This window comes from Bos grunniens, chromosome 29 (assembly GCF_055505025.1).
Source record: "Bos grunniens cultivar Pamir isolate PY7600 chromosome 29, Bosgru_T2T1.0, whole genome shotgun sequence".
NCBI classification, from domain to species: domain Eukaryota; kingdom Metazoa; phylum Chordata; class Mammalia; order Artiodactyla; family Bovidae; genus Bos; species Bos grunniens.
This window is the reverse complement of record NC_141193.1, coordinates 28,490,750-28,513,936: the sequence shown is the minus strand read 5'-3', so window position 1 is coordinate 28,513,936 and position 23,187 is coordinate 28,490,750. Positions and strand designations below refer to the sequence as shown.

General features: G+C 38.7%; 1 long non-coding RNA gene across 1 annotated transcript in view; it reads left to right on the top strand.

Moving 5' to 3' along the window:
* Positions 1-23,187, top strand: part of LOC147342449 (uncharacterized) — a 521,236-nt gene that overhangs the window by 35,051 nt on the left and 462,998 nt on the right. The gene's annotated exons all lie outside the window — the stretch shown is intronic.

Genomic DNA, 23,187 nt, shown 5'->3' with positions numbered 1-23,187 from the left:
GTCAGACACTGCTGAGCATGCACATGAACAGGAGTTCAGTAAATATTTATGGACTGAATTTGGTGATGTGCTTTCTTATGTTTCTTGAAAAGTTCCCAATACCAGGGATTTTTATTTCACAGTTTCTTTGACCTAGGCATTTTCTGGGTAGAAACTTTGACTCCTTTTCACACTCTTTGGAATCCCCTGTCCACTCTAGCTAGTAGGGATGCCTACATTTTTAAGTAGCCCTATTCATTAGGACCAAGATGACCTCAAGTGACCCACATTGATCCAGGGGAAATATTCATTTCTTGTCCCAACAAATTGGAAATGCAGGTAAAGCCAACTGTATCCTGCTAACTCGGCTTGCTTTATATTCCAGGTTTGAGTCAAACTGAATTCTCTTGAGTTCTCCAGAGAAACAAAAACCAATAGAATAGTGCCACTAATCTCTGCAATCCCTCTAGTAATGTGGTATTGCTTTTGGTTTACTTTTTTCCCAGGTAGAGACAATTCTACTTAGGTAGAAGATTCCACTTGGCCTTTCCTACCATAATTGCATAAACTCTACAAGTCAAGAAATCTACATGAGCATTCTGGTTCTGTCAGTTACTGAAGATTTCTATTCTAATAATGCATTCCAGACCTGGGGAAATAACTACAGGATGGGTTTGGAGACTGTATTATTAGGGTCACAAGAGAAACAGCCAATAGGAATATGTATATGCACACATACATAGATCAGATCAGATCAGATCAGTCGCTCAGTCGTGTCTGACTCTTTGAGACCCCATGAATCACAGCACACCAGGCCTCCCTGTCCATCACCAACTCCCGGAGTTCACTCAGACTCACGTCCATCGAGTCAGTGATGCCATCCAGCCATCTCATCCTCTGTCGTCCCCTTCTCCTCCTGCCCCCAATCCCTCCCAGCATCAGAGTCTTTTCCAACGAGTCAACTCTTCGCATGAGGTGGCCAAAGTACTGGAGTTTCAGCTTTAGCATCATTCCTTCCAAAGAAATCCCAGGGCTGATCTCCTTTATAATGGACTGGTTGGATCTCCTTGCAGTCCAAGGGACTCTCAAGAGTCTTCTCCAACACCACAGTTCAAAAGCATCAATTCTTCAGCACTCAGCCTTCTTCACAGTCCAACTCTCACATCCATACATGACCACAGGCAAAACCATAGCCTTGACTAGACAAACCTTTGTTGGCAAAGTAATGTCTCTGCTTTTCAATACGCTATCTAGGTTGGTCATAACTTTCCTTCCAAGGAGTAAGCGTCTTTTAATTTCATGGCTGCAGTCACCATCTGCAGTGATTTTGGAGCCTCCAAAAATAAAGTCTGACACTGTTTCCACTGTTTCCCCATCTATTTCCCATGAAGTGATGGGACCGAATGCCATGATCTTCGTTTTCTGAATGTTGAGCTTTAAGCCAACTTTTTCACTCTCATCAAGAGGCTTTTGAGTTCCTCTTCACTTTCTGCCATAAGGGTGGTGTCATCTGCATATCTGAGGTTATTGATATTTCTCCCAGCAATCTTGATTCCAGCTTGTGTTTCTTCCAGTCCAGCATTTCTCATGATGTACTCTGCATATCAGTTAAATAAACAGGGTGACAATATACAGCCTTGACGAACTCCTTTTCCTATTTGGAACCAGTCTGTTGTTCCATGTCCAGTTCTAAGTGTTGCTTCCTGACCTGCATACAAATTTCTCAAGAGGCAGGTCAGGTGGTCTGGTATTCCCATCTCTTGAAGAATTTCCACAGTTTATTGTGATCCACATAGTCAGAGTCTTTGGCATAGTCAATAAAGCAGAAATAGATGTTTTTCGGGAACTCTCTTGCTCTTTGAATGATCCAGCGGATGTTGGCAGTTTGATCTCTGGTTCTTCTGCCTTTTCTAAAACCAGCTTGAACATCAGGAAGTTCACGGTTCACATATTGCTGAAGCCTGGCTTGGAGAATTTTGTGCATTACTTTACTAGCATGTGAGATGAGTGCAATTGTGCGGTAGTTTGAGCATTCTTTGGCATTGCCTTTCTTTGGGATTGGAATGAAAACTGACCTTTTCCAGTCCTGTGGCCACTGCTGAGTTTTCCAAATTTGCTGGCATATTGAGTGCAGCACTTTCACAGCATCGTCTTTCAGGATTTGGAATAGCTCAACTGGAGTTCCATCACCTCCACTAGCTTTGTTCGTAGTGATGCTTTCTAAGGCCCACTTGACTTCACATTCCAGGATGTCTGGCTCTAGGTCAGTGATCACACCATCGTGATTATCTGGTCGTGAAGATCTTTTTTGTACAGTTCTTCTGTGTATTCTTGCCATCTCTTCTTAATATCTTCTGCTTCTGTTAGGTCCATACCATTTCTGTCCTTTATCGAGCTCATCTTTGCATGAAATGTTCCTTTGATATCTCTGATTTTCTTGAAGAGATCCCTAGTCTTTCCCATTCTGTTGTTTTCCTCTATTTCTTTGCATTGATCGCTGAAGAAGGCTTTCTTATCTCTTCTTGCTGTTCTTTGGAACTCTGCATTCAGATATTTATATCTTTCCTTTTCTCCTTTGCTTTTCGCTTCTCTTCTTTTCACAGCTATTTGTAAGGCCTCCCCAGACAGCCATTTTGCTTTTTTGCATTTCTTTTCTATGGGAATAGTCTTGATCCCTGTCTCCTGTACAATGTCACAAACCTCATTCCATAGTTCATCAGGCACTCTATCTATCAGATCTAGGCCCTTAAATCTATTTCTCACTTCCACTGTATAATCATAAGGGATTTGATTTAGGTCATACCTGAATGGTCTAGTGGTTTTCCCTACTTTCTTCAATTTAAGTCTGAATTTGGCAATAAGGAGTTCATGATCTGAGCTACAGTCAGCTCCTGGTCTTGTTTTTGTTGACTGTATAGAGCTTCTCCATCTTTGGCTGCAAAGAATATAATCAATCTGGTTTCGGTGTTGACCATCTGGTGATGTCCATGTATAGAGTCTTCTCTTGTGTTGTTGGAAGAGGGTGTTTGTTATGACCAGTGCATTTTCTTGGCAAAACTCTATTAGTCTTTGCCCTGCTTCATTCCGTATTCCAAGTAAATATATTTAAATTTTAAAAAACTGTATATTTTAAGAAATTGACTCATATGATTGTGGAAGCTTGGTGAGTCTAAAATAGCATGAGGAAGGCTGGCAGACTGGAGGCTTAGATAAGAGCTGTATTTGAGTTCAGAGGTGGTCTGCTAGCAAACCAGGAAGAACTACTATTGCAGATAAAGTCTGAATGCAGTCAGAAGTCCCTCTTACTTAAGGAGGTCAGCCTATTGTACTTTTTAACTAATTTATAAGGACCAACCATACTATAGAAAGTGATCTGCTTTACTCAAAGTCCACTCGTTTAAATGTAAGTCTTATCCAAAAGAACCCTCACATAAACATCTGGAATAATATTTGACCATATATCTGGGCACCGTGGTCCAGCTAAATTGACACATAAAATTAGCCATCATGTTACCCACCAGATGTACTCTGAGATGGACCTGAGCTAAAATTCCAGTAATCGCCTGAATTCTATAAGCCTTTAATGAATCCCAGCAAATTTTTGGGTCTCCTTGAATCAGTGTCAGTTCAGAACCAGGGTCTACTAATCTCTCTGAAGCTTCTGATAATTTTCTTTTCTCCACTGTACAGTCACCTTGGTAACAGACCTTCCCTTTGGAAAAAAGCTAGGAGAAAGATTAATAGTATACATTTTTAGCAGCATAGCTGGATCCTTCCTTAAGGGGACCTGGTCTCCCTTTCATTAAAGGCGTTCTTGATCTGTAAACTGACTCAAGTTTGGGAATTTTTCAAATCTGTTTATCTGATTCAAACTAGACTTTGGTGTACTTGACCTTGAACTCTTCCAAGTTCTCTAAATTCAAGTAAGAATTAAGTAGACTACTCATATTTAACTTCTAGGGACACTGTGATCAATCGACTAATGTTAGAAGATCTCTGTGAGGCAACTGTTATGACTACAGCGTTGACTCTGCTGTCTACTAAAGTAATATCTCATTTTGCCTTTGGAAATTAAATGGCTGTACTTGGTCCCTGGCACCCTGGGATACAACTGTCTTCATTGCATTTAGGTTTCTCAAATCAAAAAACTCATCCTTAAGATTCTGGCCCTCAAAAACTTCTCTGTGTAGCAAAATCTGTATTAGGGTTCTTCAGAGAAACAGAGTCATTAGAATATACATATAGTTATAAATATAGATATAAATATGACATATACATAGATGAAGAGAGAGATTTTCAGGGATTGGTTCACATAATTGTGGTGCGTAGCAAGTCTTAAATCCATAGGGCAAACTGACAGAGATTCAAGTAAGAGTTGATGTTCTAGTTTTGAGTCTGAAGGCTGGAAACCCAGGCAGAATTTTTATGTTGTACCCTGGGGGCAGAATTCTTCCTCTGGGAACCTTCTGTCTTTGCTCTTAGGACTTTAACTGATTGGATAGGACCCACCCATACTATGGAGATTAATTTGTTTTATCCAAAGTCTACTGATTTAAATATTAGTCACATTTAGGGAAAAAAAAATACCTTTACAGCCAAATCTAGATTGTATTTGACCAAAAAATTAATTGAGCTCCACAGTCTAGCCAAGTTGACAAATGAACTTAAATATTGCATAGGGCTAATTATCTGGGGAATGTTAAGGAATACATTTCTGATTCTCTAAGTGGTACCATGGATATGCCTTTAAGTAGACTTGAGGAAAAGGAAGTACCATTTTGTTTTCCTTCCTTGGTTGGGGGTTGAGAACTTACAGTATATAAAACCTTTTTTTTCCCAAAAATGTGTCTTCACAAATCTTCTCTTTGGCTGTCTGAAATAGTTTCCTTCAATCATTTTTGTTGAAGTATATGATACAAGTCCCAAGTTAAGTGTACAATCTAATGAGTTTTGACAAACATGTTTAGTCATCAAACTATTTCTGTGATCTTGTGTAAGTTGCTAAAATTGAATTTTTAATTTAAAGATTTTTCTCATCTTTGAAGGGCAAGGTAAAATGTAAATTCCTTTTAGAGTTATGTAAATTCAAAGAGATATGGCCATAAATCACCTAGTAAAATGTGTGGCACATACTAAGATCTTGATTAATGTTGGTTCCCCATTTGTCCTCCTACCGATGTCAGAGGCTGAGTTTCATATGTTTAACATGCCTTAGCAAGTCATAGGAGTGAGGGACTAGAAGATGCTGAGTAAATATTTGTGGAGTGAGCAAATAAGTCAAGTGCTATAAACACAGAGAAAAATCAATTAATTATAAATTCATTAAGATCATCATATTTCCTTTCCATCATTTCTGCACTTACCAAGCAACTTTCTCATATTAATTTATTTCCCAAGAAATCTTGCCCACTAGAAAAAGAATACACTATCCACTTGAAAATCTTGGTCCATGAGGCAATAATGTTTCTCATTGTAAGTGAAGAAATTAGATTTCAAGTTGCTAATCAATAGGTAGTGAGTTTGATTCACATTAATTAGTCCCCAAGAATCTAATCAACCTGAATAAATGAATAAGAGAGAACTTTTGGCATTGAAAAGATAAGAATCAGGTCTTTGCCCATGGAGATTTTGCAAGGAATCATGTAAGATACCAACAACCTTCTTACTGAGAAACGGGTAAATCTGAGTGTAGCAATGTCTGTTCAGAGATACTAGGGTTGGGCCTACCCATTCCCTTTCCAATCACCTTAATATTGCTTTTATTTCTTGAGGAAAAGTGCTACCAAATTAAATATAAGCTCTTTAAAAACTATGCAGGGCCCTAACACAAGTGGTATCATCATTCATTGACTGCATTATCTTCCAATAGGATCCCTCTGGTCACTTCAGTCATAACAGACTACTTTATATTAATACTTCATGCCTTTATCTTTTCTCAGCCTTAAAATGTCTTCTTTTCATCTTTACCTAAAAAGTAAATTAAACAAATTTCAAGGCCCGATTCAAGTATGCTTTCTCACTGGAGCTGGCCTTGATGAGGTTAGTTTTCTTTCTTTGAACCTTTTATCAGGATACATATGACATTTATAAAACTTGTGTAACCTATAAATTCAGACAGGACTTAAAAAAAAGTGTATTTGCCTTTAATTGAACGATAACTGCTTTGCAGTTTGCTTTGGTTTCTGCCGTACATCAGCATGAATTAGCCGTAGGTACACATATGTCCTTTCCCTGTTGAACCTCTCTCCCACCTCCCTCCCTACCCCACCTCTAGGCTGTTACAGAGCCCCAGTTTGAGTTCCCTGAGTCATGTAGCAGATTTTCATGATCTATTTTACACATGGTAGTGTATATGTTTCCATACTACTCTTTGCATTAGTCTCACCCTCTCCATCCTACCTGTCCCCTTGTGTCCATGTCTGTTCTCTGTGTCTGGGTCTCCACTGCTGCCCTGCGAATAGATTCATCAGTACCATCTTTCTAGATTTCGTATATTTGTTAATATATGATATGTTTTTCTGACTTATTTCTCTCCGTGTAACAGGCTCTAGATTCATCCACCTCATTAGAACTGACTCAGTTGTGTTCCTTTTTATGGCTGAATAATGTTCCATTGCATATATGTACCATGCCTTCTTTATCTATTCATCTGTCAGTGCACATCTGGGTTACTTCCATGTCTTAGCTATGGTAAATAATGTTGCAATGAACATTGGGGTACATATGTCTTTTTCCTTAGGGTATATGCTTAGAAGTGGTATTGCTGGGTCGTATGATAGTTTTATTCTGAGGTTTTAAGAAATCTCCATACTGTCTGCAATAGTGACTGTATCAATTTAAATTTCCAACAACAGTGCAAGAGGGTTCCCTTTTCTCCACACTCTCTCCAGCACTTTTTATTTGTGGATTATTTTATGATGGCCATTCTGACTGGAGAATTTTGAGCATTACTTTGCTAGTATGTGAGATGAATGCAATTGTGCAGTAGTTTGAACCTTCTTTGGCATTGCCTTTCTTTGCAATTGGAATGAAAACTGACCTTTTCCAGTCCTGTGGCCACTGCTGAGTTTTCAAAATTTGCTGGTGTATTGAGTGCAGCACCTTCACAGCATCATCTTTTAGGATTTGAAATAGCTTAACTGGAATTCCGTCACCTCCACTAGCTTTGTTTGTAGGGATGCTTTCTAAGGGCCACTTGACTTCACATTCCAGTGTGTCTGGTTCTAGGTGAGTGATCACACCATCATGGTTGTCTGTGTCATGAAGATCTTTTTTTGTATATGTCTTCTGTGTACCCTTGCCACCTCTTCTTAATATCTTCTGTTTCTGTTAGGTCCATACAAATTTCTGTCCTTTATTCTTCCCATCTTTGCATGAAATGTTCCCCTGGTATCTCTAATTTTTTTGAAGAGATCTCTAGTCTTTCCCATTCTACTGTTTTTCTCTATTTCTTAGCATTGATCACTGAGGAAGGCTTTTTTATATCTCCTTGCCATTCTTTGGGACTCTGCATTCAAATGAGTATATCTTTCCTTTTCTCCTTTGCCTTTATCTTCTCTTCTTTTCTCATCTATTTGTAAGGCCTCCTCAGACAACCATTTTGCCTTTTTGCATTTCTTTTTCTTGGGGATGGTCTTAATCACTGCCTCCTGTACAATGTCATGAACCTCTGTCCATAGTTCTTCAGGCACTCTATCAGATCTAATTGCCAACATCCATTGGATCATAGAAAAAGCAAGAGAATTCCAGAAAAAAAAAAATCTATTTCTGCTTTATTGATTACGCCAAAGTCTTTGACGGTGTAGGTAACAACAAACTGTTGAAAATTCTTCAAGTGATGGGAACACCAGACCACCTGACCTGCCTCCTGAGGAATCTGTATGCAGGTCAAGAAGCAACAGTTAGAACCAGACATGGAACAAGACTGGTTACAAATGGGGAAAGGATTATGCCAAGACTGTATATTGACACCCTGCTTATTTAACTTATATGCAGAGTACATCATGCACAGTGCTGGGCTAGATGAAGCCCAAACTGGAATCAAGGTTGGCGGGAGAAATATCAATAACCTCAGATATGCAAAGTGAAGAGGAACTGAACAGCCTCTTGATGAAAGTGAAAGAGGAGAGTGAAAAAGCTGGCTTAAAACTCAACATTCAGAAAACTAAGATCATGGCAACTGGTCTCATCACCTCATGGCAAATAAATGGGGAAACAATGGAAATAGAGACTTTATTATTATTTTTGGCTCCAAAATCACTGCAGATGGTGACTGCAGCCATGAAATTAAAAGATGGTTGCTCCTTGGAAGAAAAGCTTGACCAACCTAGACAACATATTAAAAGCAGAGACATTACTTTGCCAACAAAGGTCCCCTAGTCAGAGCTATGGTTTTTCCAGTAGTCATGTATGGATGTGAGACATAGCCTATAAAAATTTGAGTGCCAAAGAATTGATGCTTTTAAGCTGTGATGTTGGAGAAAACTCTTGAGAATCCCTTGAACCACAAGGAGATCCAACCAGTCAATCCTAAAGGAAATCAGTCCTGAATATTCATTGGAAGGAACAATGCTGAAGCTAAAACTTCGATACTTTGGCCATCTAATGTAAAGGAGTGACTCATTGGAAAAGACCCTGATGCTGGTACAGATTGAAGGTAGGAGAAGAAGGGGATGACAGAGCATGAGATGGTTGGATGGTACCATGGACTCAGTGGACATGAGTTTGAGCAAGTTCCTGGAGTTGGTGAGGGACAGGGAAGCCTAGCATGCTGCAGTCCGTGGGGTCACAAAGAGTTGGACTCGACTGGGCAACTGAACTGATTCTGATTGGTGTGAGGTGAAATCTCACTGTAGTTTTGATTTGCATTTCTCTAATAATGACTGATGTTAAGCATCTTCACTCAGTTCAATTTTTGATGTGTTTATTAGCCATCTATATATCTTCTTTGGAAAAATGTCTGTTTAGCTCTTTAGTCCACTTGTTGATTGGGTTGTTCATTTTTTCTGGTATGGAATTGCATGAGCTGTTTGTACATTTTGGAAATTAATCCTTTGTTAATTGGTTCATTTGCTATTATTTTTTCCTATTCTGAGGGTTATCTTTTCACCTTGTTTATGGTTTACTTTGCTGTGGAAAGCTTTTAAGTTTAATTAGGTCCCACTTGTTTATTTTTGTTTTATTTCCATTGTTCTAGGAGATGGGTCATAGAGTATCTTGCCATGATTTATTTCGTGCAGTGTTCTGCCTGTGTTTTCCTCAAAGGGTTTTATGGTTTCTGATGTTATATTTAGGTCTTTAATCCATTTTGCATTTATCTTTGTGTATGATGTTAGGCAGCGTTCTAATTTTCAGACAGTGAAAACTAGTTTTGGTAATCAGTCTTCTAGTTGACTCTTAAATGTCTTCATCTTCTGGTATTCATTTCTTTGAGCGTTTTTCCCCCACTGAATTAAGGCTGACCTTGTGTGACCTATAGAATATGGCAGAAGTGATGGTTTGACTTTCAAGTTTAATTGGTTAGGTTGTAAAAGACATTTCAGCCTTGGTCTTAGGCTCTTCTCTCACTTTGAGAGAAGCTCATTATTATGCTATGAGGGCACTCAAGAAGCGCTATGCATAGGCCCTCAAGAAAGAAACTGAGACCCCTTACTCTAGCCTGCAGCCAGCATGAACCTGTCAGCCATGTCAGTGAGTTATCTTAGAAAGGGATTCCCCATTTCAGTCAAGCCATTGGATGACTATAGCATCAGACCTATGGGCAACAATATGAGAGACACAGAGCCAGAAAATTCCATCTGAGCCACGTTATGTTCTTAACTACTAGAAACTGTGAGATTTAATGTGATTTTTGTTGTGTTAAGCCATTAAAATTGGGGTAATTCATTATGAGCGTTGCAAACATTTGTTAACTAATATGCTAATTCAAATTGGTTCAAGGACAAAAAAAGAATGTATCTATTGTTCACATAATGGAAAATTCTGGGGGCATGGCTTTTAGGATGGATGCATTGGGGGCGGGAAGGATTGGGAGTCTGGGATTAGCAGATGCAAACTTTATATATAGGATAAGCAACAAGGTCCTACTCTGTAGCACAGAGAATTATATTTACTATCACATGATAAACCATAATGGAAAAGAATATTAAAAAGAATAGATATATATATATGTATGAGTCACTTTGCTGTGCAGCAGATTAACACAACATTGTAAATCAACTATATTTCATTAAAAATTTTAAAAAAGGATGGATATATTTAGGTACAAACAATTGTTGCTAGGAATATGCTTATTCCCATATCTTTTATAGAAGATAAATGATACCTTCATTTCCCCTTTTCAGGTTTATTTCTTCAGGCAGATTCTTCTTATGATTTTGCATAGATGAGTAGGAATAACTCCAGATATACATTCTAACATGTTAGCAACTCAGAGAAACAAAGTGTCTCTTTTCCAAAGTTTATTTGAATATCTAAGATTGAGTCTTTTTAGCCTGCTTTATGATGGGTACACTTGAGGCCAGAGGATAGATCTGTGGGTGTTAGTTCAGTTCAGTTCAGTCTCTCAGTCGTGTCCGACTCTTTGCGACTCCATGAATCGCAGCACGCCAGGCCTCCCTGTCCATCACCAACTCCTGGAGTTCACTCAGACTCATGCCCATCGAGTTGGTGATGCCATCCAGCCATCTCATCCTCTGTCGTCCCCTTCTCCTCCTGCCCCCAATCCCTCCCAGCATTAGAGTCTTTTCCAATGAGTCAACTCTTCACATGAGGTGGCCAAAGTACTGGAGTTTCAGCCTCAGTGTCATTCCTTCCAAAGAAATCCCAGGACTGATCTCCTTTAGAAGGGACTGGTAGGATCTCCTTGCAGTCCAAGGGGACTCTCAAGAGTCTTCTCCAACACCACAGTTCAAAAGCATCAATTCTTCGGCACTCAGCTTTCTTCACAGTTCAACTCTCACATCCATACCTAACTACTGGAAAAACCATAGCTTTGACTAGACAAACCTTTGTTGGCAAAGTAATGTCTCTGCTTTTCAATACGCTATCTAGGTTGGTCATAACTTTCCTTCCAAGGAGTAAGCGTCTTTTAATTTCATGGCTGCAGTCACCATCTGCAGTGATTTTGGAGCCTCCAAAAATAAAGTCTGACACTGTTTCCACTGTTTCCCCATCTATTTCCCATGAAGTGATGGGACCGAATGCCATGATCTTCGTTTTCTGAATGTTGAGCTTTAAGCCAACTTTTTCACTCTCTTCTTTCACTTTCATGAAGAGGCTTTTGAGTTCCTCTTCACTTTCTGCCATAAGGGTGGTGTCATCTGCATATCTGAGGTTATTGATATTTCTCCCAGCAATCTTGATTCCAGCTTGTGCTTCTTCCAGCCCAGCGTTTCTCATGATGTGCTCTGCATATAAGTTAAATAAACAGGGTGACAATATACAGCCTTGACGTACTCCTTTTCCTATTTGGAACCAGTCTGTTGTTCCATGTCCAGTTCTAAGTGTTGCTTCCTGACCTGCATACAGATTTCTCAAGAGGCAGGTTAGGTGGTCTGGTATTCCCATCTCTTTCAGAATTTCCCACAGTTTATTGTGATCCACACAGTCAAAGACTTTGGCATAGTCAATAAAGCAGAAATAGATATTTTTCAGGAATTCTCTTGCTTTTTCGATGATCCAGTAGATGTTGGCAATTTGATCTCTGGTTCCTCTGCCTTTTCTAAAACCAGCTTGAACATCAGGAAGTTCACGGTTCACATATTGCTGAAGCCTGGCTTAGACAGTTTTAAGCATTTCTTTACTAGCATGTGAGTTGAGTGCAATTGTGTGGTAGTTTGAGCATTCTTTGGCATTGCCTTTCTTTGGGGTGGGTGTTAGAACTGCTGTTCAAGCATCCTTGAAGCTAAATGATGGGGTAGACTCCCACAAAGGGAGCAATTGTGAGAGAAAGGTGTATTCCAAAGAACAATTGGGGTATTATATCTGAAGAATAGATCCTGAGCAGACGAAACTAATCAACTGCAAACACTTACGGGATAATCTTCCAAAAGCCCTACTTTGATCATGTTTCTCAGAATGTCAAGGCCACTTGGTGCCTTTAACTTTTCTACATTAAATATTTCTTTGAAAAATGGGAAAAGTAACATGTTCTTGTTGCAACCACTAACATATTGCAAAGAAATTGTGATGATTAGGTATGTTGGATTGATTAATTCCTAAGACATGAATCGAGCACCTCCTGTGTACTTTCACGTGATGTTGGGTGCTACAAATTCAGTGGTGAGCAAGAGAAGTTCAGTAGGTCCCTGCCTTCCTACTGTGTGTAATGTAGTTTGAAAAATACTCCGAACACTCAAGAAGTAATTATATGAGTGATACTTTAAATATAATGTTAAGTGCCATCCAGGAAAAATATAAGATTCTCTGGGAGCACAGAACTGTCTGGTGCTCAGTAAATAAACATGAGGTTCAGATAACAGATTTGGTGTCTAAGCCCTCAGGTCAAATCCTGGCGCTGTTTCTGGGTAATTGAGTGACTTTATGTGAAACACTTAGCTTCTTTAAGTTCTACTTCTTTCATAAACCATGTTTATGAAGATTAAGTAAGATATTGCATATTCTAGTGCAGTGCCAAGCTCATAGTAAATGCTCAATATTTGCCAATTTTATGATTTTGCACATAGGACTTGGCACAGTGCCATGGATTAGCCTATGTTCAAAGATGTGTGCTCGATGACTAGGAACCCTCAAAGCACAAATCTGCGTGACTGTCCCTCACCTTCTTTAGGTGTTTAGTCCAGTGTCATCATCCATTCTGTTTACATTGAAGTCCCCCCTTGGCCTTATAGTTACTATTGCCTTAACTGTTTTTTTTTTTTTTTTTAATCATCATTCTCCATACACTTATCACCATCTAATGTACAATATATTTTAGTTATTTATTCAGGGTTTGTTTTCCTATTAAATGGAACCTTGATGAAGTTCTAGATTTTTGCTTATTTTGTTCATCAGTATTTCTATAGACCTTCAAATAATGCCTGGTAAGTAGTAGGCATGGAATATATACTTAGCATAGCAATTGAATTGATTGATCCCTTTTTGTATGTCAGGCACTGTTTTAGTATTTTGTATGTATTCATGTATTAAAAATGAGTATCAAGACACTTAAAATATGTTTTAGCACACACACAGGATCAACATGACCTGTGATTTTGGACATGGGCAACATACAAGATCAGCGGTCCTGCCAAAATTCCCATCTCCTGGGGATCTCCCTTGTTGAAGTTCTGTGAGTTCTCCAGTCCCACCCCAGGAGGTATTCTTTACTGTGTGTGAGTAGTATGTTTACTTATATAGCATGTTGTTCTGTGTTTCCTGAGCTATTTCTTAATGCATTTGGGAGAAGTGATTGCCAGGAAGAATAAGATTCTGGAGAAGGCAACCCACTCCAGTGTTCTTGCCTGGAGCATCCCAGGGAGCCTGGTGGGCTGCTGTCTATGGGGTCGCACAGAGTCGGACACAACTGAAGTGACTTAGCAGCAGCAGCAGCATACTGTTATATGTATTTGTCAGTTTAGCCCACCTGACCCTAACCCCATGGGGAAAACATGCAGTTTTCTCATTATCTTTTTACTTCCTTTAGCTTTTTCATGGGCACAAATATCTTTAAGTTTTAAATTAATACCTCACCCACATAAACTGGCACATATTACCCCTACTTCTCACCCATTCTATTGAATCTGAAGTAAATGTTTATGGAATTGAGTTTCCAAAGTTTTAAGTGAAGCACAATTCTCTGTCTGTATCTTCTGAATTAGCTTGGTCTTCAAATTTCTTTGGTTACTTTTAAAAAAGCTTATTATACTTATATTAACTCCTAGATAAAAAAAAAATATTCAGAAGATTATATTGATACATGCATAAAATTGAAATTTTGCCTCCAAGATCTATTCACCAAACATAAATTTTAAGTTTTTTTGTGCAAGGTCAGAAATTTTCTGAACACACATGATCATAGTTATGTGTGCATATGTAAGTATTTATTTTTACATAAATGGGATCAAACTACTCTGCAACTACCTCTTTTACTTTATAACTCAATTGTTGTTCAGTTACTTAGTCATGTCCAACTCTTGGTGACCCTACGGACTACAGAACACCAGGCTTTCCTGTCCTTCACCATCTCCCGGAGTTTGCTCAAACTAATGTCCATTGAGTCAATGATACCATCCAACCATATCATCCTCTGTTGTCCCCTTCTCCTCCTGCCCTCAGTCTTTTCCAGTATCAGGGTCTTTTCCAATGAGTCAGCTCTTTGCATCAGGTATCCAAAATGTTGGAGCTTCAGCTTTAGCATCAGTCTTTCCAATGAATATTTGAGGTTGATTTCCTTTAAGATTGACTGGTCTGATCTTCTTGCAGTTCAGGGGACTCTTGAGTCTTCTCCAGCCCCACAGTTCAAAAGCATCAATTCTTTAGCACTCAGCCTTCTTTATGGTCCAACTCTTGTATCCATATGACTACTAGAAAAACCATAGCTTTGACTTTAACTCAGACATCTTTAAAAATCAGTTTATGTACATCTTTCTTATTTAAATATTTTAAGTTTTGAGGAGATCAAAGATGTACTCAGATTAGTCAAGCATACTCTATAGTTTATGAGAGATAAGTAATATCCATCTTTTCTTGCTTTACCCTGTTTTGACTTGATACACACTTCTATGCTTTACTCCCATGCCCCATCCATCTGACATCTACTCTAATGTTTTGTATATATGCCTTTGCATATGTATATCTCACTGAAAATCCATGCAGTATTGTTATGTAAGTTTACATATAAGCATTCATACAATATTTTATGTATATATGTGTTTTAATTTACCTGAATAATATACACTTTTTATTTCTTTAAATAATCCTGCAGTTTAAAAATCTGTTGCTGTATGTAGCTCTAATTCATTGTTTCTGACAATTGCTTAGAATTCTTTTTTTTTTTTAACTTTATTTTATTTTTAAACTTTACATAATTGTATTAGTTTTGCCAAATATCAAAATGAATCCGCCACAGGCATACATGTGTTCCCCATCCTGAACCCTCCTCCCTCCTCCCTCCCCACACCATCCCTCTGGGTCGTCCCAGTGCACCAGCCCCAAGCATCCAGTATCGTGCATCGAACCTGGACTGGCAACTCGTTTCTTACATGATATTCTACATGTTTCAATGTCACTCTCCCAAATCTTCCCACCCTCTCCCTCTCCCACAGAGTCCATAAGACTGTTCTATACATCAGTGTCTCTTTTGCTGTCTCATACACCAGGTTATTGTTACCATCTTTCTAAATTCCATATATATGCGTTAGTATACTGTATTGATGTTTTTCCTTCTGGCTTACTTCACTCTGTATAATAGCCTCCAGTTTCATCCACCTCATTAGAACTGATTCAAATGTATTCTTTTTAATGGCTGAATAATACTCCATTGTGTATATGTACTATAGCTTTCTTATCCATTCATCTGCTGATGGACATCTAGGTTGCTTCCATGTTCTGGCTATTATAAACAGTGCTGCGATGAACATTGGGGTACACGTGTCTCTTTCCCTTCTGGTTTCCTCAGTGTGTATGCCCAGCAGTGGGATTGCTGGATCATAAGGCAGTTCTATTTCCAGTTTTTTAAGGAATCTCCACACTGTTCTCCATAGTGGCTGTACTAGATTGCATTCCCACCAACAGTGTAAGAGGGTTCCCTTTTCTCCACACCCTCTCCAGCATTTATTATTTGTAGACTTTTGGATCGCAGCCATTCTGACTGGTGTGAAATGGTACCTCATAGTGGTTTTGATTTGCATTTCTCTGATAATGAGTGATGTTGAGCATCTTTTCATGTGTTTGTTAGCCATCTGTATGTCTTCTTTGGAGAAATGTCTATTTAGTTCTTTGGCCCATTTTTTGATTGGGTCATTTATTTTTCTGGAGTTGAGCTGTAGGAGTTGCTTGTATATTTTTGAGATTAGTTGTTTGTCAGTTGCTTCATTTGCTATTATTTTCTCCCATTCTGAAGGCTGTCTTTTCACCTTGCTAATAGTTTCCTTTGATGTGCAGAAGCTTTTAAGGTTAATTAGGTCCCATTTGTTTATTTTTGCTTTTATTTCCAATATTCTGGGAGGTGGGTCATAGAGGATCCTGCTGTGATGTATGTCAGAGAGTGTTTTGCCTATGTTCTCCTCTAGGAGTTTTATAGTTTCTGGTCTTACGTTTAGATCTTTAATCCATTTTGAGTTTATTTTTGTGTATGGTGTTAGAAAGTGGTCTAGTTTCATTCTTTTACAAGTGGTTGACCAGATTTCCCAGCACCACTTGTTAAAGAGATTGTCTTTAATCCATTGTATATTCTTGCCTCCTTTCCAAGAAGAAGATATAACAATTATAAATATATATGCCCCCAACACGGGAGCACCACAGTACGTAAGACAAATGCTAACAAGTATGAAAGGAGAAATTAACAGTAACACAATAATAGTGGGAGACTTTAATACCCCACTTACACCTATGGATAGATCAACTAAACAGAAAATTAACAAGGAAACACAAACTTTAAATGATACAATAGACCAGTTAGACCTAATTGATATCTATAGGACATTTCATCCCAAAACAATGAATTTCACCTTTTTCTCAAGCGCACATGGAACCTTCTCCAGGATAGATCACATCCTGGGCCATAAAGCTAGCCTTGGTAAATTCAAAAAAATAGAAATCATCCCAAGCATTTTTTCTGACCACAATGCAGTAAGATTAGATCTCAATTACAGGAGAAAAACTATTAAAAATTCCAACATACGGAGGCTGAACAACACGCTGCTGAATAACCAACAAATCACAGAAGAAATCAAAAAAGAAATCAAAATTTGCATAGAAATGAATGAAAATGAAAACACAACAACCCAAAACCTGTGGGACACGGTAAAAGCAGTCCTAAGGGGAAAGTTCATAGCAATACAGGCACACCTCAAGAAACAAGAAAAAAGTCAAATAAATAACCTAACTCTACACCTAAAGCAACTAGAAAAGGAAGAAATGAAGAACCCCAGGGTTAGTAGAAGGAAAGAAATCTTAAAAATTAGAGCAGAAATAAATGCAAAAGAAACAAAAGAGACCATAGCAAAAATCAACAAAACCAAAAGCTGGTTCTTTGAAAGGATAAATAAAATTGACAAACCATTAGCCAGACTCATCAAGAAACAAAGGGAAAAAAATCAAATCAACAAAATTAGAAACGAAAATGGAGAGATCACAACAGACAACACAGAAATACAAAGGATCATAAGAGACTACTATCAACAATTATATGCCAATAAAATGGACAACGTGGAAGAAATGGACAAATTCTTAGAAAAGTACAACTTTCCAAAACTCGACCAGGAAGAAATAGAAAATCTTAACAGACCCATCACAAGCACAGAAATTGAAACTGTAATAAAAAATCTTCCAGCAAACAAAAGCCCCGGTCCGGATGGCTTCACAGCTGAATTCTACCAAAAATTTAGAGAAGAGCTGACACCTATCCTGCTCAAACTCTTCCAAAAAATTGCAGAGGAAGGTAAACTTCCAAACTCATTCTGTGAGGCCACCAGCACCCTAATACCAAAACCTGACAAAGATGCCACAAAAAAAGAAAACTACAGGCCAATATCACTGATGAACATAGATGCAAAAATCCTTAACAAAATTCTAGCAATCAGAATCCAACAACACATTAAAAAGGTCATACACCATGATCAAGTGGGCTTTATCCCAGGGATGCAAGGATTCTTCAATATCTGCAAATCAATCAATGTAATACACCACATTAACAAATTAAAAAATAAAAACCATATGATTATCTCAATAGATACAGAGAAAGCCTTTGACAAAATTCAACATCCATTTATGATAAAAACTCTCCAGAAAGCAGGAATAGAAGGAACATAACTCAACATAATAAAAGCTATATATGACAAACCCACAGCAAACATTATCCTCAGTGGTGAAAAATTGAAAGCATTTCCTCTAAAGTCAGGAACAAGACAAGGGTGCCCACTTTCACCATTACTATTCAACATAGTTTTGGAAGTTTTAGCCACAGCAATCAGAGCAGAAAAAGAAATAAAAGGAATCCAAATTGGAAAAGAAGAAGTAAAACTCTCACTATTTGCAGATGACATGATCCTCTACATAGAAAACCCTAAAGATTCCACCAGAAAATTACTAGAAATAATCAATGACTATAGTAAAGTTGCAGGATATAAAATCAACACACAGAAATCCCTCGCATTCCTATACACTAATAATGAGAAAACAGAGAAATTAAGGAAACAATTCCATTCACCATTGCAACGGAAAGAATAAAATACTTAGGAATATATCTACCTAAAGAAACTAAAGACCTATATATAGAAAACTATAAAACACTGGTGAAAGAAATCAAAGAGGACACTAATAGATGGAGAAATATACCATGTTCATGGATTGGAAGAATCAATATAGTGAAAATGAGTATACTACCCAAAGCAATTTATAGATTCAACGCAATCCCTATCAAGTTACCAACAGTATTCTTCACAGAGCTAGAACAAATAATTTCACAATTTGTATGGAAAAACAAAAAACCTCGAATAGCCAAAGCGATCTTGAGAAAGAAGAATGGAACTGGAGGAATCAACCTACCTGACTTCAGGCTCTACTACAAAGCCACAGTTATCAAGACAGTATGGTACTGGCACAAAGACAGAAATATAGATCAATGGAATAAAATAGAAAGCCGAGAGATAATTCCACGCACATATGGACACCTTATCTTAGAATTCTAAAAACAAAATTTTATTAAAGAAAGAGACAAACTGCGAAATATTGCTTTAATTTCTCACTTAATGACACTTGTTTCTATCCTATTGGGTTGATTAGTATTAAGGGAGCAAGAACAATACAGGAAAGAGGTGAAGTTAGAGGAGACAGATTGGGTGGAATATAACTGGGTGGAAGAGTTTTTAGAGTTGTATGTATTATTTGTTCATGTTGTATTTATAAATAGTTTTTGACTTTCAATGGTTCAGTTGAGGGTTTTTCATCTTTATGGTGGTGTGAAAGCAATGTGTGTTCAGTAGAAACCATACCTGGAGTTTAAAATTTTGATTTTTTCCTAGGCTAGAGGTATGTGGTACAATACCCTCTTGTGATCCTGGGCAGTTTCAGTAGACCACAGCTCCAAGTCAGCCACACAGTCATGAGGGTAAACACACTGAAAGCTTTCTGTACCCATACAACATTTTACTTTTCACCTTTAGTATAGCATTCAGTCAATTATAGGAGACGTTACAGTCCTAAAGGAAATCAACCCTGAATATTCATTGCAAGGATGATGCTGAAGCTCCAGTACTTTGGCCACCTGATGTGAAGAGATGACTCACTGGAAAAGACCGTGATGCTGGGAAAGATTGAAGGCAGGAGGAGAAGGGGACAACAGAGGATGAGATAGTTGGATGGCATTGCTGACTTGATGGACATGAGTTTGAGCAAGCTCTGGGAGATGAGCGTGGCGTGCTGCAGTCTATGGGGTTAGAGAGTCGGACACGACTGAGTGACTGAACAACAACAAAACCCACTGTATTATACAATGGCTTTGGGTTAGATGATTTTGCCCAACTGTAGGCTAATGTAACTGATCTGAAGACATTTAACATAGACTAGGCTAACCTATGATGTTTGCTAGGTTAGGTGCATTAAATACATTTTCAACTAGCAGTGTGTTTATTGGGATATATCCCCATTGTAAGTCAGTTCAGTTCAGTTCAGTCACTCAGTCGTGTCCGACGCTTTGCGACCCCATGAATCGCAGCACGCCAGGCCTCCCTGTCCATCACCAACTCTGGGAGTTCACTCAGACTCATGTCCATCGAGTCAGTGATGCCATCCAGCCATCTCACCCTCTGTCATCCCCAATGAGTCAACTCTTCACATGAGGTGGCCAAAGTACTGGAGTTTCAGTTTTAGTGGCATTCCTTCCAAAGAAATCCCAGGGCTGATCTCCTTCAGAATGGATTGGTTGGATCTCCTTGCAGTCCAAGGGACTCTCAAGAGTCTTCTCCAACACCACAGTTCAAAAGCATCAGTTCTTCAGTGCTCAGCCTTCTTCACAGTCCAACTCTCACATACATACATGACCACAGGAAAAACCATAGCCTTGACTAGATGGACCTTTGTTGGTGAAGTAATGTCTGTGCTTTTGAATATGCTATATGGGTTGGTCATAACTTTCCTTTCAAGGAGTAAGCGTCTTTTAATTTCATGGCTGCAGTCACCATCTGTAGTGATTTTGGAGCTCAAAATAATAAATCTGACACTGTTTCCACTGTTTCACCATCTATTTCCCATGTAATGATGGGACCAGATGCCGTGATCTTCATTTTCTGAATATTGAGCTTTAAGCCAACTTTTTCACTCTCTACACTCTAGTGGCTTTTTAGTTCCTTTTCACTTTCTGCCATAAGGGTGGTGTCATCTGCATATCTGAGGTTTTTGATATTTCTCCCATCAATCTTGATTCCAGCTTGTGCTTCTTCCAGCCCAGCATTTCTCATGATGTACTCTTCATAGAAGTTAAATAAGCAGGGTGACAATATACAGCCTTGACGTACTCCTTTTTGGAACCAGTCTGTTGTTCCATGTCCAGTTCTAACTGTTGCTTCCTGACCTGCATATAGGTTTCTCAAGAAGCAGGTTAGGTGGTCTGGTATTCCCATCTGTTTCAGAATTTTCCACAGTTTATTGTGATCCACACAGTCAGAGTCTTTGGCATAGTCAATAAAGCAGAAATAGATGTTTTTCTGGAACTCTCTTGCTTTTTCTATGATCCAGTGGATGTTGGCAATTTGATCTCTGGTTCCTCTGCCTTTTCTAAAACCAGCTTGAACATCAGGAAGTTCACGGTTCACATATTGCTGAAGCCTGGCTTGGAGAATTTTGAGGATTACGAGCATTACTTTACTAGCATGTGAGATGAGTGCAATTGTGCGATAGTTTGAGCATTCTTTGGCATTGCCTTTCTTTGGGATTGAAATGAAAACTGATCTTCACGACCCAGATAATTATGATGATGTGATCACTGACCTAGAGCCAGACATCCTGGAATGTGAAGTCAAGTGGGCCTTAGAAAGCATCACTACGAACAAAGCTAGTGGAGGTGATGGAATTCCAGTTGAGCTATTTCAAATCCTGAAAGATGATGATGTGAAAGTGCTGCACTCAATATGCCAGCAAATTTGGAAAATTCAGCAGTGGCCACAGGACTGGAAAAGGTCAGTTTTCATTGTAAGTCAAGGAAAACTAAATTTGCCACCCCAAATTATCTCTTTGGCATGTGGATTATTTTAAGCTGGAAACAATCAAGGCCCAAAAAACTTTGGGAAGAATGTTGGACCTTCCCCCTAACTGCTTGAGGAATTTAGGTAGATGGTCTATTTCAGGAATAGATATACTGTCACCATAGATAACTATAGTATGAACTAGTGTGCTAGACAAAGAGGACCCAGTAGTCTATTTGTTAAAAATTCTTCTCTATGTCCCACTGTCTCTTCAAGGCTCAGCAAACATTTATTTACCAAACACTTTCCTTTCCATCTTCATATGAACTGCCTTTCTCCCCTGTGCAGCCCCAAAGCCCTGCCCCCACCATCCTCTTTTGTGTTTAGCTGAAGATGTTATTTTAAGTGAGAGTTTCACCCGTTTTGGAAAGTTACTCAGTACTCTTGGGTCTCTCCCATGTATTTTGTTGCTCACTTGCTAAGCTGTGTCTGACTCTTTGTGACCCCATGAACTTCATCATGCCAGGCTTTCCTGTCCTTCACTATCCCCCTGAATTTCTCCAAACTCATGTCCATCCAGTCGGTGATGCCATCCAACTGCCTCATCCTCTGTCGCCCCCTTCTCTTCCTGCCTTCAGTCTTTCCTAGCATCAGGATCTTTTCCAATGAGTTGGCTCTTTGTATCAGGTAGCCAAATATTAGAGTTTCAGCATCAGTCCTTTCAATGAATATTTATGACTGGTTTCCTTTAGGATTGACTGGTTGGATCTCCTAGCAGTCCAAGGGACTCTCAAGAGTCTTCTCTAGCCCACAGTTTGAAAGCATCAATTCTTCAGCACTCAGCTTTCTTTCTGGTCCACCTCTCACATCTATACATGACTACGGGAAAACCCATAGTTTTGACTATACAGAACTTTGTCAGCATATTGATACCTCTGCTTTTTAATATACTCTCTAGGTTTGTCATAACTATTCTTCCAAGAAGCAAGCATCTTTAAATTTTAATTTAATTTCTCCCATATATATGTTATCAAACTTTGTTTGATTTTCTCTTTTTTATCTGTGCCATGTCAATTTAATTCTTAGACTAGCCAGAAGAACCTAAAAGGGTAGAGTAAAATTTCCTTCTCCCCAACAGTATCTAAGATGATAAGGACTTTATTAGGCTTTTTAAAAGATGGCTATTAAAATTAATTTGTATAGGCTAAAGTTATGGGGTGCTTTGTACCATGGGAATTAGCTAAGTAAATTCAACTCTGAATGATAAATCCTGTGGTGAATAGGGATGTAAAAAGAATACTTATGAAGGGAAGAACATATTGACATAAGAGAAAAGCCTTACATAGAGAAAAGAGTTAAAAAGTATATATTTAGTGTTTTGCAGGAAAGGAATACAGTATATTGGATCGCTGGTATATCTCTTAACAGTTTGCGTGCTTGTATACATACTAAGTCACTTCAGTCATGTCCAACTCTTTGCAACCCCATGGACTGTAGCCCACCAGGCTCCTCTGTCCATGGGATTCTCCAGGCAAGAATACTGGAGTGGGTTGCCATGCCCTCTGCAGCGAATCTTCCTAACCCAGGGATCGAACCTGCGTCTCTTATGTCTCCTGCATTGGTAAGCAGATTCTGTTACCACTAGTGCCACCTGGAAAGTCCTAACCATTCTCAGGTATAGCTAAGTTTGATATATTGCGTTTGCTAAGGTTTCAGTAGCTTCCTAGGACTAAAACATTTCCTTGAATTTTGTTTTAATCAATAAATAGTTTGATTATTCAGTCGACCTACTTGGCACCATTATACTAGTAGAAAGTGAGGTTAGATATGAAATGTGGGAAGGTTGGGAAACTGGGATGGAATTTAA